A 17,159-nucleotide genomic window follows, 5' to 3' on the forward strand; every position below is an offset into this window, starting at 1 on the left:
ATGTGATGTTCCTTATTTGAAAAGTATCAAATTAGATACAGAAACTGTTCTGCAGAGAGCCAGCAGAGAAAGTGCATGAAGCATGTTCTTCCCAGGCCCGTACCTTGTGCATTACTAGCTTTGCTGTCATAATATATTTAATCAGTGTGACAGTAAATGATCTTCTGCTGTAGACAAGCAAGTGGAAGATTATCTGCATCTTACAGGGTTAATGGCCCTTCCATAATAAACAATACCCACAGTATGAAAATAAGGCAATAATTCACACACATATTTCAGAAAGCACATGCCCAAGGTGATTTACAAAGGAAGTTGGATCAAACCTGTGGTTAAATGCTATAGCATTCCAGGCCACAGCTTTACTCATCTCAGAAGGACATCTTAATTTACTATATATTCCCACAGAGAAACATACACACAGGCATTGTGTAATGAATACATCCTCATAGGGCTTCACTGAGGGTATAGGTGCATGTAATGTGAAAATTCCAGTGAAATAGAAAATATCAGCATGAAGAGGTTAAATGCAGAGTCTATTTGAAGAGTGGTTGTCAGTGAATCAGCTTCAAGCTAGGGGAGTTCTTTAGGGGCCATTTATGGGCCTTTATTTTCTAATACTTTCATAAATGATGGGATAGAGAAAAACTGACCCCGAGCTTGAGGATAACCCTAAAAGCTAGCATCAAAATGAAGGGTGACTTTTCTAACTTGTAAGGCATGGTCAGAGATAAACAGAAGGGGAAGTCACCTTGGGTAAGAAAGCTAAACTTACATGAGATAGGGGATGCCTAAATTTTTTCAGGTGTGGCAAAAAGCTTTCATTGTGGATAATAAGCCAGTTGATAGCAAAACAGAACGAGTATCTAAAAATCAAGAAGATGCTGAAACTATTAAGTAGGCTATCTTAGGGAGTATAACGTAATCTTTGTGTTCAGGACTGCTCAGCTTCTGAGATGTTTTTCAATCTAGCTTCTACAAATGAAGATTGGTATGGAGAATTTGGAGGGAAAGGTTAAGGGATTCAGACGTGTAGCTTGCAGAAGAGAATGGTGAAGTTGAATAACCATCTTGACCTGTGAAGAAGTCCTTCTTGTGTGGAGATGAGAACAGACTATTTCCCTTCTTCTCCAGTAAACTGGTCCAGCAGGATGAGGTGAGATTAAGTGCAGTTTTATAGGAGGATCATTAAGTGTCAGGTTAGGTAGCAAAAGAGGAATATTCTATTGCTGAGATTTAAAAAATAGATTTGATCTTCATTTTTTAGAAATGGGCTAGAAGCAGCCTGTCTAACAGAAGGAAGTTGGTTATTTAACCTCTTGTGTTTCCTTCCAGCTTTAAGAATCTATGAATCTGTACATGGCCAAGTCGCTACCCCTACACACAGCTTCTAATATTTCCACTGACAGTACCTTTTAACAATTATTGGGCCAATCTGAGGCTTCTTTTGAAGTTTACTTCCAAATAATAAAAACTGCAATTCTCTCTCCTTTCCCAAATACCTTCTTTGAATGGTAGGTTATTTTCTAACAAAGTTGAAAAATTATTCATTTAAGCTCAACCCATTTGTAATTTTAAGTCCTGGAATAGCCTTTCTGAGGTGAGTTCCTGCAGCTGATACCCACTGAAGTGATATCTTCCGATCTTGCCTGTGGCTTTCTGTGCAGTCTGAATTTGTTTATGAAGCCAAGAACCCTGAATACTGTGTCTCCCCGAAAATAAGACCTAGCTGGACAGTCAGCTCTAATGCGTCTTTTGGAGCAAAAATTAATATAAGACCAAGTATATTATATTATATTATATTATATTATATTATATTATATTATATTATATTATATTATATTATATTATATTATATTCCCTGTCATAGTATAGTAAAATAAGACTGGGTCTTATATTAATTTTTGCTCCAAAAGACGCATGAAAGCTGATTGTCTGGCTAGGTCTTATTTTTGGGGAACACTGTAGGTCTCCACAAGAGACAGACAAAATGGACGGCGGTTTGTAGGGAGAAAAAAAATGCACTCTGGGTCATTAAAGAACCATGAACATTCCCAAACAGCATTAGATTATGTTTCGTCTCAGGGGCACATGTTGTGGTACCAATTTTCAGATATCCCCCTTTTAGAGGAAGGGCAGTTGGTGGCAATTAATTACCCCTGGATAGTACATACAGCTGCAGCCTATGTATGGAAACAGAAGAGAAATTAGATTTAATTGGCCTTAGCACAATCAAGAATGTGGCATTTATTTAATTATGACTTGTTGAGAATGGAGCCATGATTAGTTTTACTGTGTTTTTAGTATTAATAATATAATTAATAACACATACAGCATAGAAAAGTGAAATAAGCTTCTGGGATGTTACATTAAAGTAGTGTGTGTTATTTTTAGGAACACATGAATTGTGTTCTTTTGACACTCAGAAAAATCTCAATTATATAAAAAAATGAAGGTTTTCTTACCCTTGAGTGTCAGTCACATTGATTATTTCAAAGTTTTCCTTTATTAAGCCAGGGCCTGACGCATCCTCAGCAGAACTTGTATTAGTGGGTGAAACGATTCATTGAAACCCAATTTATTTTCTATTTTGGTCTACATTTTGGCTTTGAAGTGAAAATGTTTGTCATTAAGTGCCCTTGCATCTTTTACTTGGTAATAACTGGGATTTCTTAAAAGGAAAAAAAATCTGGCATTTGAACAACAAGTACAGGAAATGAAACATCCTAACTCTATTGGGACTTTTAAAATTGTCATAATTCTCACACACTGCTTTAATTTTTATGGAAATATTTGCCTAGAAAAATATCTTGCATCATATTAATAAAATAATTGCACTTATACTCTGATTATTTATATCATGTATTCCTGGTTTGTATATCTTAAATAAAATCCTTAAAAGTAAGCTCCTATAGTTTTTTTACCCTATGGTTTCTAGAATGAGCATTTGCTCCCAATTCAAGAGAATATACTGCATTAAAATTTGAATTCAAATATTCTGCATTTAAACTGATGGGTACATCCCCCAAATGCCACACAGACTAAATAAAATGAATGTTTCTGACTGCCATGCTGTATTAAAAAAATCTGTCTTATATTCTACACGTACCAGGCAATTTGTCTGCACAGCTTCACACAAAAGCAGCAGGATTCAAAGTGCTTTGCAGTTGTATCAAACATTCATAAACAGAGAAAAGGAAACACCCTGTGGCCCTACAGATGTTTATAAACTGAAGTAGTTGTGTGTTCTGGAGGGTAGGGGCTGCGTCATCCTGCCACACCTTCAGTGGTTACAGTGGCTTGCTGTGCAATATAGAGAACACTGCTTATTCTTAATTTCTCTACCTCTGCAAATAAGATACTGAAATTTTACACCCCAGAGAGAAGTGGAGAGAAAGGATACCAAGTTCAGAGGGTAAGCAAGAAGCCAGAAAGAGGTCAACCATAAATTCACAACATGAAGGCTTGGAGAAAGGGTTATTTCACGGAGGACAGCTTTTCCACTTTCCTGTCCTTGAATTTGCTGTACTTTTTTTCACCATATAAAAGAATATAAAACTTTCACTGAAGACACTTCTTCATTTCATCAAACATTTTTAAATACCTGTTGGATGTATATATCCCTGTTTGGTATATTCTAAATTAAATATGGACTTCACCTAAAAATCATGAAGGAACCAAACAATCAAAGCAACTGTATGACCGATTTATGTGGGGCACCCCAGGAGCAGGTTCAGGAAAAACCTCTCCAGACCTTGGAGTCAGGAGACCTAGCTGTCATTCTTCTTATTCTGCCAGGCAGGAATTGACTATGTGACTTTGGGCTAATCACTTCCTTCTCTCAAGCTCAATTTCCTTACTTGCAAAAAGAAGTTAAACTCTTTAGACGATCTGTGATGCCTCTTCATATCTACTAGTCTATTATTGTTGTCTTTAGTATTGAGGGGAGATGCTAGAGTCTTAACAAAGAAAAGAAGAAAAAATCCTAAAACTCAGACATGTTACTTTGTAAGAGTACATCAAAGGTCTACTCAAAGCGATGGAACAGTCTCTTTACCAAAAAATATCCCTGTGAAGATCAAATCAGAGACCTAATAGGAGAGCAGGAGTTAAGGGGAAAGAATGGTTTCCTTTTCTTTTTTTAAAAGCAGGGAGACAATTCTTAGATATGAGGGAAATCCAGCCACTGTTTGGTGTGCTGTGTTCCTCTGAAGACCGAGTTTCACCTGGTGTTGTGGTTTTGAGTATCTGGCCTGGTGGCCTTAGGTCTTCACACAGGCCTCAGTTAGTGCTGGGGAAACACCTCAGCTGCCCCTTGAATCGGCTTTTAACAGGAGAATGAGATATGCAGAGTGAGTGAAATCACACCTCAGATCATATCTGTGTTTGTCATTTGACACCAAGCATCAGAATTAGTCAAATACAAAAAGGTCGGACAATGAAGTTCACAAACTTATTTGTCCAACTTTTGTATTAATTAGCATGTATGTGTACATGTATACGTGTCTATAAACATGACCCCCATTTAGTTCCTGCCAACTTCCCTGCTAAGTTCGCCATTTTTGTTTGATTAGTTGTGGAACTGTTTTCAAGATCTGCCAGTTGGATGGAGCTACGTTTTGTAAAGTTAAATGAACTTGGGCCAGGAAAGAGTCCATTATATGAGAAATTTTATATAAACATATTCAAACTGAATTACTCATTGTTACTTTAAGCTGATGACAAGTATCATTATCCAAAGTGGTGTTGGTTTGGTGCAGGAGCTGTGTGTGCTCCTAATATACTTTCTTTAGTTTTTTTGCAGGAAAACCCTTCAGATACAGTCTAATAGCAGCATGTACCTGTCTGTCAATAAAGAAGTTCGTGATATAAAATCACCACTGTAGCAGCTGGTAGAGACAGGCAGCAAGCAACCCATGCTTGACAGAACATCCAAATGTTTGGAGGCTAAAACGCCAGTTGCAAAGCAACAATTAAGGGTGGAGATTTTATTTCTTATTCCTCCAGCCCCACCACTCTTATACAGAATATATAACTACAATAAAGACTTATAGTGAGAACAAGGCATCAAGGATTCTTGTAGCAATTATACTCAAAACAAAAATATTTAAAACATGCACACACACACAAAATCAAGAAAATAAAGCCAGGTATACATAAGTCCATCTTTGCTGGGTACAGTTACAAATCCGATGGATCCAAAATTTCATTATCAGTGTGTGACTTGACATGTCCCTTAAAATGTAACACATTACCTTTACAAATAAGTCTTTAGAAGCGCTGAGAATAGAAGGGCTGTCTGGAGCTAGTATTTCACTCACAGGGAAGGAAAGGGCATACGTGTTCATTATTGCGTGTAGCTACTGAAATAAGGCTTTCTATGTAAAAATAGTTTTCGTTTTGTGCTAAAAAATATAAAGATATATTTTTAAGTTTTAACCTAAAAATTCTATGTGTCAGGGTGGCTCTAATTGCCTTGGTAAGGTGCTGCCTTTTGTTGGAATTTGTTAAAGTATCTTGAAGTTATACCTAGTCTCCTTTTGGTACCATGTTGGGAAACTAGGGAGTGGGAAACAATTCAGAGGTTGAGAAAAGGAAAGGTATCCATATTTTTGGCTCAGAAGAAACTTGTATTCATTAAAGGAAATTTTTCAGATGTGATTTTCAGGCCACAAACTGACTTTGTAGATTTGTATCTGGGAGAAAGGTGGAAAGGAGAAATGAATAACTTTTATACACACTTGGCTATCGTGTACAAATGTAACATACTCATATATATTTCTACCAGCAATCTCTCCTTTAAAACCAATGAGGTGCTGCATCTTAAGACCGATTTCTAGTATCCTACTGCAGAACTGACTGCAGAGACTTTTCTTATTATATGTTTTGTTTGTTTATTGGTTACTAACTTTGATTTAAGTTTTGAAATCCTAAAGCAAAAGAGACTCATTTGGACTTGGGGAAAGTTTCACTACTTCTGTGATGGAAAACAAGGCATGTTGCAACTGATACAACTACTACAGGGGATCAGACTAGTTGTCCCCTCTGGCCCCAGATGTTTATTTTATTGATAGGCTTTCCTTGCCTCAAATTCCACTCCCTCTGTCCTGTGATTTCCTTTTCCTTGGGGGAGCTATTTTATCTTGTCTCCAGCTGCCCATCAAAACATTATCACATCCCTGACACCAGAGGGGGAAATAAAACTAACTTTCTTTTTTTTAAGTGTTTTATAATTTTGAAAGACTGAAAAAGTCGTCTGAACCTCATACATTGCAAATACCTGATAAACAATGGGCACACAGACTGTGGAGGGAAAAAAAAAATTTCAAACTTGCCTCAGGAGGAATAAGCAAGAAAGGATTTTATTATTTCCATGTGTTATTTTGAATATATTATTCTGAACAGCACTTAGCACCTTCATGGCACTAAATCAATTTAAAATGATAATATTTCCCGTCCTTTCTAAGTCATCTCTCCTGTGGGTGTTGTAGGGTACAGGTGGTGGGCAGAAAACTTGAAGGTTTTGATCTCGCATATGAAATATTCCAAGTTAAGTTTTTACATATCCAATTTGTTGCTGGGTAACAAACCATGGAGGTTGAATATGATTATATTTCCAGAATAGGTATTTGTACCTTGCTTAACCCTCCAACTTCCCCAACTGCTATTTTAGAGGAGGTGGTACTTTATATAATTTACAGGGGAGGAAGGTTAAATGACTTAATCCAAGTTGGAGGTGATGTTACCACCAGAAGCTGGATGCCGTCTCTTCTTCTGCACAGTAGAACCAAAGTAGACACAGATTTTATTTGAAATAGAAGCCAGTGATCTCTCTTGAATCTATTTCATCTTTAAGTTCTAGGAAACCAGGACCTTTGCCTTAAGAGAGGCTAGAAAGGGCTTCCTTTCTGATCCACCTTAAGGGAAACACCAAAAGGGAAACTGACTTTTGTGGAGAAACCTAATCATAAAACGTATTCAATTGTAATCCCTCTCTATTATTTGGTCTTAGGTTTGCTGTTGATTCAGATAAGGATGCTAAGCTTCATACAAGGAACACTTAACTCCTAAATCAGAGCTAGACCCGAATGAAATGGTATCCCCACCCCACCCCTCTTTCTTTGCAATCGGGGGCCTTTAGAGTGTTTCTCTTTCCTTTTATTGCTTTATGCTTATTGCTATTTTTCCCTATCAAAACTATCTTTCAGGAAATAAATTGGTAGCATTTTCTGAATTTCTGAGAGTTCAGGTTATGTTTTACATACACAGATTTTAAAATATGATTTTTTTTTATTTTATCGTTTTTTTATTTTTCAATTATAGTTGACATTCAGTATTATATTATTAGTTTCAGGTGTACAGTATAGATATATAATTTATGAAGTGACGGATTTTATTATTTTTAAATCTGAGTGGCAACTCATTGAGTCATGAAATTCATTCAGATGGTAGAAGCCACTATTTTTAAGAAACAAAGTGGAATAAATAAGAAGATATTATGTTGGCTTAGAATTGAAATGAGTGCAGCCCGTGTAGCAACAGTAAATATTAATTTCTGAAGCTTTTGTTTCAGTTGTGTGTGTATATTTACCTTAAAAGTTAATTTAAAAAAAAAAAATTTATTGCAGGTGATGGTAAAAAATGTTTGAAAACACTGACCTGAGAAGTATTGAACAAAAACTCATCATGGTATGTATGTTTCATGTTCTTTGGGATGTTTTAACAGTGTATCTATTCCTGATGGGAGGATGGCTTATTTCAAAATGTGCCTATTTTGTTTTTCATCTCATGATATTTCCAGAGTTAATTTTTCATTCAAAGGTATCACTTCACTAATGAATGTATATAAAAAGTGCTTTGGTTCAACATCATTATTCACGAGGTAATTGCAAGTTAAAACAATGAGATACACATCTATTAGAATGGTGAAAATCCAAAACACTGACAGCACTGACCATTGGTGAGGATGTGGAGCAACAGGAACTCTCGTTCCTTGCTGATGGGAATGCAAAATGGTCCAGCCATTCTGAAGACAGTTTGACAGTTTCTTACAAAACTCAACATACTCTTACCATACAATCCAGCAATCACATTCCTTGGTATTTACTAAAATGAACTGAAAATATGTGCACACAAAAAATGGCTATTTATAGCAGCTTTACTCATAATAGCCAAAACTTGGAAGTAACCAAAATGTCCTTCAGTAGGTAAATGGATAAACTGTGGTCCATCCAGACAGTGGAATATTACTCAGTGCTAAACAGAAATGAGCTACCAAGGCAAGGAAAGACATGAAGGAAACTTAAATGCGTAATACCAAAAGAACATGCAAGTGAAAGAAATTAATATAAAAAGTCTACATGCTGTATGATTACAACTATACTTGTATGACATTCTGGAAAAGGCAAAACTATTGACAGGATAAAAGAATCAGTGGTTGCCAGAGGTTGGGAGGAGGGAGGAATAGGCAGAGCACAGAGCAATTTTAGGGCAGTCTAACTATTCTGTATGATACTATACTGACACAGGCCGTTATACATTTGTCCAAACCCAGCAATGAACCTAATGTCAACTATGGCCTTGAGAGGACAATGACATGTCAGGATAGGTTCTGGATTGTAGCAAATGCACCAGTGTGGTGCAGGATGTTGACACTGAGAAGAGCTGTGCACATGTGGGGGCAGGAGGTATATGGGAACTCTCTGTACTTTCTGCTCAATTTGCTGTGAACTTAAAACTGCTCTAAAAATAAGTTTAGTTATTTCAAAAAGGGTTATGCACTAACATGTTGACCTGTATTGCCAAATAGACCTCCAGGAAATTATACCAATTTATTCTTCCATGAACGTTGCATGGGAGTGTCAGTTTCCCCACACTCACACCAACTCTGTGTACTATTAATTTTGCAGTATATATTTACCATTCCAATATGTGAAAAATAGTATCTCATTACTGTTTTAATGTACATACCTTTAATTTATGATGAAAGCGAAAGCATTTTCCCTATGTTTATGGGCTATACTTCTTTTTATAACTACCTGTTCATGTTCTTTGACAAATCCGTGGGTTTTAAAGTTGGTTTTTAAAAATCTTTAAAAAATGTTTTTAAAAAGGTGCATTGGGTCCTTTAGAAAAAAAAATCTTAATGTAAATCTGCAATCGAAGAAGCAATTAGCAATATGTGGTGAAAACTGACCGTGAAACCGTGAAAGCATGGGAACAATTGCCATGCAGATCTGGCCTGTTCTGCAGGCAGCCTGGAGACGCAGGCACTGTTCTCGGCTCCAGCAGCTGGGCTTACAGAGCAAAACAACCTTTGTCTCCAGGAGCACATTCTTAAAACAAAGACTCTGGAAGTCTTTCTCTTATGCTTCTCTTCCTCCTAAGGAGGTAGAACGAAATAGAAGGAATAGAAAGAGGAGGTAGGGAAGAAACAAGCAATAAACACAGCAAAGCCATCAGTGGCTGAAGATGACAGAGAAAGGAGGTAAGCACATAACGTGGGAGCAGTTGCAGCCCTGCAGGGGAGTTGGCTTGGACTTTGTGGTGGAAAGCGGGAGCCCAAATGCCAGCACTGTTGTGGGAGCTCTAGACTTGTCTCCAGATAATTATAGCAGATTCAGACAAATCTATTTGCAGCCCCTATAATTGAAAGCAAGCGGCAGGGAGCTCTTATCTTGTCTGTGTTGCTTCAGGCACCGCTTCCTTAGCCAAGCTACCCGCAGCCACACCGATGTGATAAATCTGATGGTCTGGTCAGGGAAAACAATATTGCCTTCAATGTATCCCCACCCCAAGGGGCTGGCCTCACACCCTCAACCCTCCAGCCAAAGCATTGTTGGGGTAAGGAAGAAGCTCTCTGGATATGCCAAATCGGTCCTTAAGAAGGCTGTGAAAGAAAAATTGGTGCTTCACGTACCCAATGAGACCAAAATCAGATGTTCTTTGTGGTCCAGTTGCACCTAGACAAGTTAGGTATTTTATTAGTACTCGTTTTTTGAGGGCCATTTCTGATTGTCTATGTCTATTTATTGATCCAACATTACCAGAACGTTGAAATGCAGATTACATGGCAGATAGATACAAATCCTTTATGCCTCTGTTTATGAAGGATACAAGCTCCTCTGCGAGGGCTTTGAACTTTTTGTCTGGATTGGTAATCACAGAAAACCTCCCTCTCCCTCCCCCACAACTGTGTAGGTGCATTTAAATTATTTTTCCTGCTTACAGAGGAAATGTCAGTAGAATTCATTCTCCTGGTGCGTCATTTTCACATTTGCATCTTAAATAGACAATCCCAAATGGAGGTGAACCCCAAATTATGTTTTCATCGTTAGCCCTATAATAATTTCAGAATCTATCCAGACTCCCCTAGTGTAGCTCCTGTCGTTGTAGTCCCTCCATCGTTCCATTTGCATGCCTTTATTATGTAGTCTACCTTCGTGAGGGCCATGTGTCAGGAAGCATCCCGTCTGTAAGTGACTAGAGTTAAAATCATCCTCAACAAATCGGCAACGCGATCGGCTCAGAGCCGTGCTAATAATGCCATCCTGTCAGCTTCCACGCTTTTGATAAACACTCCTTCCCAGCGAAGGATGTGGGGAAGTTATGTAATCATTTGGAAATATGTCAACATAGCCGTGGGATTGGGGCAATTAAGCCTGTTCTTCTTACGTAAATGTAGAATGGGGTCAGAAAAGTGGGTACTTATACCCAATTTAGTGCCAGCGTCTGGAGCCAATTCATTTGTTTAATATCTCCTCGTTTGTGTAATGTTGAGATTTCTCCAGGGAAGGGTGGCAGAAGGTGGGGGAGAGGAAAAAGGGGAGGTTGAGAAACAGGAGAAAAACTAAATAGGAGTTAGAAAGTGTGTGTGTGTGTGTGTGTGTGTGAGTGTGTGTGATGGGGGCAAGGGTGAAGCGGTTTCCTTTCTGTTCACCCTCCTCTGACTTCAAAATAGCCCCCACCATCCTTTGCCCTCCTCCTGGACAAACATCCTGCCGAGCTGCTGGGGCTTTCTCCGCAGGTAGTGGACACCTCCTGCGGGAGGGGTGCCCTCAATGATGAGTGCAGCAATCCACCAACCGTCGCTTGGCTGGAGTCTGACACTTGTCCATGATGAGCCGTGACAAGGTGTCTGTCTCTTTTAGTGCCAAATCCCATAAAGTGCAGGAGACCCCCAGTGTGCCTGCACAATTTGGTGCACGTTTCATAATAATACCTCCCACCCTCCTATTCCTCTAGTGTTGCCTTGTTATGTTTTGCTTGTTAATTTTGATTTAAGTTTTTAAAATATCCCTTTTTTCTGGTCACTCTTTACACACACATCTGGGGTGTACATCATTTCTTCGAAGGTAAGGAAAGTCCGGTCAGCATTTCCAATTCTTATCAGGTCAGTGACTCAACGCCAGACAAATCTGGGTGGGTTGGCCACTTATAAGAAATGACAGCACATCTGGGTTGATGCTTCACCTTGCCAGTGACCAAAAAGAGATTGAAATCCAAGCCTACCAGACCCATTGCTGGGGTACTGTGGTGTGTGGCAAATGCATCCTGGTGTTTGTGGTACAGGAGGTCTCTTTTAGCTTCCTGTGGTGGTTTCTTAGAGTATAGTTTGAGGCCGGTGCCTGGCTGGCACGATGTTTCCCCAGCTTTCACTACCCAGTGCAGCTGCTGCTGTGGTGAGTAATTGGAGGGGAGGTGGATTTCCAGAAATGCATGTGCTGTTTAGCCCTGCATCCTAGTGGTTGTGGTCACTACTGTTTCTGATGCCAAGTGCCAGCCCTTGGAGCAAATTATCAGGGGAGCTGGCTGGAGGAGCTGTGACTCTACACCTTCTTTGCAAGACCTGTTGTCTGGAGATGGATAGTGGTGGGAAGTGGGAGGACATGAGAAGAAAGGAGAGTGCAGCATCGCCCAAATGGGGCAGTTGGGTGGGAGGGAGGGTAAAGAGTGTTACTGTTCAGATGTTTCCTTTCCTTCCTCCCAACTCTTCTTTTGTCCTCTGCACACTCCTTTTTTTCCTCCAAACTCTCGTTTCTGATCTCATGTGGAATCAGCTCTTGACCTGTCTCTCTATTGTTCACAACCATGCTGTCTCCCAGGTGTTTCCCACCGTAACACTGAGAATAACATGATGGGTAAGAGAGGAAACAGTAAGGGGTCAAATATTCAAGACTTGGAGTCAAAAGTGGGGTTCGATGCAACAGCAATGTTTAAGCAGAGAAAAGAGAAAGTGGGCTTGTATCAATGCCCGTAGCCCATCAGCACACTGTAGGCGCACTTGCTGAAATCAGTAATTGTGATGTCGAAGAAGATAGCGCCTCCCCAGTCCCTGCAGACACACCCTATCCTGCTGAGATTTGAGACAACTGGACTCAAAATGCCAGCTACTATCTAAAAACACCCAGTCACAATTCTTTACTCACCATACAAGAATCAACTAAGAGCCATTCTTTGCAAGCTCTGCAACATAATTGTAGAGTTTAATCTGTAAGGAAGACATTTTCTTTACTGGGAGGACAGTAATCTTCATGAGAGGGTGATAAGGCAAAAGAAAAATTTGAAAATATTTACTTCAGAAAGCAAGTTAAGTCCCAACTCAGTAGTTTTGTGGAGTCATGTTAAAAGAGGATATTAGGCAAGGAGTGACAAATTCCAAAGCAGAAAGTAATACAATTAAATTTGTTAGATGGTGTTAGTAGACTAGGAACTTCAACTAATTTGGGAATATTGATGGCACCTGATATGTGATTGAACATTAGGATAATTATAATTTCTGAGATAAAATGTATTATAGTGGATAAGATACATTAAGATATATATGTGTATATATATGTGTGTGTGTGTGTGTGTGTGTGTGTGTGTGTATGACCTATATATTGTTATGCCATAATATTCACATTTGTATGCATTATAGAAAAACAAAGAAGAACAAATTCACCCTCCATGAATCCTCAAAGTAAATAGGTTCAGGAAAGGTATTACTTGTGGAGAGAGAATGCTCAACGATAAAAGTGGAAAATATCTAAGATTCCATCACTTGGAGACTGAGTGACCGTAATAAGAGATAGGTTATAGGTTTGTTATTTCATAAGTAGTCCACCGATTTTTAAAAAATCAATCTGCACAGATTACTTAGGGAACTGCTTACCTAAAGTATTGTTGAAATTACTAGAAACATCTGGCTGCCACACATCCATTCTCTGTAACTATTTCCTCTGCCAGAGAGAACACTGAGTCTCCTCCATCCCCCACCACCAAACCCTCTCCTTGCTTTTCAGGGAAGTTTAGTTTTTCATGAATTTGAGATAACACTGTGAACCCCTTCCCCCATAAAAGAGTGTTTCCTACGTATAAGATGCTCTTAGTGTGTTATAATTGTAATAGTGCATTGATTTCTGCGTCGTTCTTGTTTTGAGCTACGTAATTAGATCATCCTGGTTAAAAATGATTCATATTAACATGAAGATTTTAAAAGGCATCCCCATTTTGTTCTAAATGAATACAACATTTCATGAGTCCTTTGGTTTGCCATAATGCAGAAGTCAGAAACTGAATGAATTCTTGGATATTAATCTTCATCATTACAGTCTACTCAAATTGAAGGAGAAAAATATAAGAAAAACGCTACCGGAAACTGAGTTTCCTATTGTTTTCTGTATTCTGCTATTTGAAGGAAAGAATTAGTAAATATCAGACATTAAAAAGGAGAGATGTCCAGTTTATATTCTGGAGTCAAAATCAATTCAGTTCAGTCTCCTCTGCCTGTCACATCTCAAGCTTTGCTTCTGTTCACTGACAATTCATGTTCAGAATACTGACTTTAAGAAACTGCAGGATCCCAAAATAAGTAACAAAGAATTCTATTACAAAAGAAGCTCTCTTAACCTTATTCCAGATAATCACCTTTGGACTAACCGATCTCTCCTCTTCTTTCACAAAACTCGTGACTGATATCATCTACTCTGAATTCTGGCGAGTGTATTGACACACTTTTTCTCCCACCAGTTGAATTGTCTGTTTGCTAAGAGCCAGTTGTGTTTGCTCCCAAATCTGATTATGTCAGTTGTGCTTGTTCTTATAATTGCATAATTTAATCAAATATTATGTAAACTAATGAGCTAAACATAAGAGAAAAGAGCTGTTGTTTCTGTTGAATACTTTGAAGACTCAAGAAAGCAGTCACTAAAAGAATTACTACCAAAATGTGGGAGGGCAAAACCACTGATTGAGAGAAAAAATAGTCTATCAAGTCTAGATTCTCCCCTGAGATTAATGCACCATTGTTATTCTGTCTTAAATTCAGTTCAAATTGGCAATCATGGAGACTGCTTTTTTGTTTGTTTGTTTGTTTGTTTGTTTGGGTGACTCCCAGTGAACTGACATTTTTCTTTCACACATTCATTCATTTATTTTTTTCAACAAACAAATATTGACCATATAGTATGTCAGGACCTATCCTAGACATAGAATTCAAAGTCACTGGCCTTTAGGGACTTATCTGTAGTAGGGAGAGAAAGATACTTAAACAGATGGTGGTAATATCACTGGAGTTTTGAGGACAAGTAAGATTTGGCCAAATAAAAGCAGTATTTGTGAAAATCAGAAATGTGAAATAGCATGCTATTTCAGGGGACCACTTGAAGTAACAAAGCATGAGGTTAACAAGGTTGGCAGTGGCCATGGTTATTGGTCCTGAACTCTGAAGTTTTAACTCTCTCCTGAAAGCCATGAAGAGTTGCTGAAGGGTTTAAACCAGAGTCACAGCATCAAATTTGTGTTTTAAAATAATTACTTTGGCATTAGTTTAGAGTTTAGATTAAAGACACCAAAGACCAGTTAAGATGATATTGTCCAGTTGAGAAATGATCAATATCTGAATATCTGAAAGACACTCTTAATAGTGAAGTTGTATGTGGAGAGAGAGAGAATATGAGAGACTAGTTCTGGTTCTAAAGGTTTTCCCACCAGGATTTAATTCAGATCAATTATGGTCTCATCAACACATTTACAATAATCTCTTATATTAAAATAATTGAGATTTGATTTTTAAAAACATTATACTTGGATTTTAGGATATTATGGTAAGGAACAATTAATAAAATCATGCCAATAATACTTTAATTGATAAATTATATAAATCATATGTAAATAGTAGCAATAATGCTTCCAATTTAGAAGTTTGTGTCTTAAACTCTAGTTCTTGTTATTGATTCCCCGCTAGTTAAGTAGCAGAGGTAGTCTTTTTAAGTGAATAATTTCAAACATTGTTTTCCTTGCTAACACTTAAGAGTATCCAGACCTGCATTTTAAAAGTTGGTTTAATTGTGGACTTGGCCACTGTACTTCCACATTATTTTAAACATAATACTGCCTAAATTTAGAAGGGATTCCTGTCCACTAAAGATCAAAATTGAATTTGTTAGAAAATATTAAAAGCTGGGCTTGAAAAAGGATATGTGAAAGCTAGTATAGAGTTGAAGTCATTAGTCTCCACTCTGGATATGCTTAAATAGAGCAAGCCCCAGAATAAAACTACCATTCTACCAACTTGAAAACATGATTTTCTAACAAACGCACCTATATACTCAGTAAAACTGCTTGACACCCTTTTCTGTGATAGAGAAAACCCTATTATGCTGAAAACCCCATAGAAAGATATTTTAAAACCAGGTGACAAGATGTATTGTTATATGTTGAGAGACTTCTGGGTCATTGTGTCAACACTAATTTTCAGTGTAAAAAATGAAATTGTACTTCTGCTTTCATGATTGGTATTTAAATTCACCTGGAAAATAATGTGATTAAAGTATGAGTCTGGACAATGCTTCCTCAGGCAACAGATAGAAAAACTCAGCTCTTCATGTGCAGTAAGTCGGAAGCTAGCATCTTTACCCCTCTTACCTTCTTACTTTGCTAGAGAAATGTGTATTGTATAGTTGAAAGGCTTTAGCACGTCAACTAACGATGCACTTTTCCTTATGCAAAGCTTTAAAAAAAAGATCTTAATCATTTTTCAGTTCTAAAGATGAGATTGTTGTAAATGTCCAGCTACATAAGATCAGAATTAAATCATTTGTAAGCAAAGTAGTTTAGAAACTAGCAAAAAACACCTCAGACTCCCTGGATTCTTCTTTTTATTCACAACACGGTGCTGCAGGTAATTTTGAGGTGGCAGCACTCCATTTATTGTACAATTATGTCATGTTATTTTCCTATTGCCACAGAGCTGCCATGAAGCATGCTTCATATATGCCTGAAGAGTTTACCTTGTATGAATATTTGCATTAAATAAATGAAAATTCACCTCTTTCTACAGATATCACGCAGAGACACAAAAGTGCTCCCTGCTATTAGAAATGGGCTAGTACAGACTATAAAAATTGTAAATGAATTTTTGGTTGATTTGTTCCATTTGTATAAAATAGATTGAACATGCAGCTTTATGAAAATGTGTTTATTTAACCAGAAACCACAAATATTTTTAAGAATGCACTTTCCTATTTAACTTTTAATTCTAAGATTTCTTTTTATGAATGTTCATAGTGATTTTATTGAACTGTAAGCTAAAATAAATGTTCCAGTGGGATTTTGTTGTTTCTTTTTTTTTCCAATAAAATGTTTACTTAGGGTAGAACATAAGTTTTAGAGCTATGATTGAAGCTATCATAGAAGTTTTGAAGCTATGATTGATTGAAAGAAAATGTCTGCAAAAGCAGAGAGAGCAGATTCAGGGAGACTTCACTCTGAGTATTAACAGTCCAAGTCAGTGTTAATTCTAATGGACAATGGAAAGCTCCCATAAGAATTATATGTATTTTTATTCTGACTAAAAATTCACATGACCATACCTTTCTTTATTTGCAACCTTAGCAAGAGAAAGCTGGATCTTTTATTTATATAGTAATTACATTACTATCCTGAAATGTTAGGAAACCAAATCAAAATGGCAATCTCCACTGTGAACATTGGTGCTTGTACTCTTTTCTCCACAAATAAAGCACATCAATATACACATATACATATATAATATAATTAATATAATAATATAATATAATTAATATAATAATTAATGTTTTGAGATAGAAATTAAATAACAGCTGAGGAAAAAAATTGCATCCAGCGAAATGAAGTCAGAGTCCAAATCTATTTTGGTTATC

The 17,159-nt window shown here is 37.5% G+C and overlaps 1 long non-coding RNA gene across 3 annotated transcripts in view; it reads left to right on the plus strand.

The window, feature by feature from the left end:
- LOC141570601 (uncharacterized) overlaps nucleotides 1–17,159 on the plus strand; it is a 685,104-nt gene that overhangs the window by 331,633 nt on the left and 336,312 nt on the right. For 2 of the 3 annotated variants that reach the window (XR_012494789.1, XR_012494788.1), the window contains exon 3: nucleotides 7,626–7,686. This is a non-coding gene — a long non-coding RNA (uncharacterized LOC141570601). Of the gene's footprint in view, nucleotides 1–7,625; nucleotides 7,687–9,280; nucleotides 9,485–17,159 lie in introns of those variants that run through there. The other variant, XR_012494790.1, reaches the window with a different exon arrangement.

This window comes from Rhinolophus sinicus, linkage group LG03 (assembly GCF_036562045.2).
Source record: "Rhinolophus sinicus isolate RSC01 linkage group LG03, ASM3656204v1, whole genome shotgun sequence".
In the NCBI taxonomy this organism is placed as follows: domain Eukaryota; kingdom Metazoa; phylum Chordata; class Mammalia; order Chiroptera; family Rhinolophidae; genus Rhinolophus; species Rhinolophus sinicus.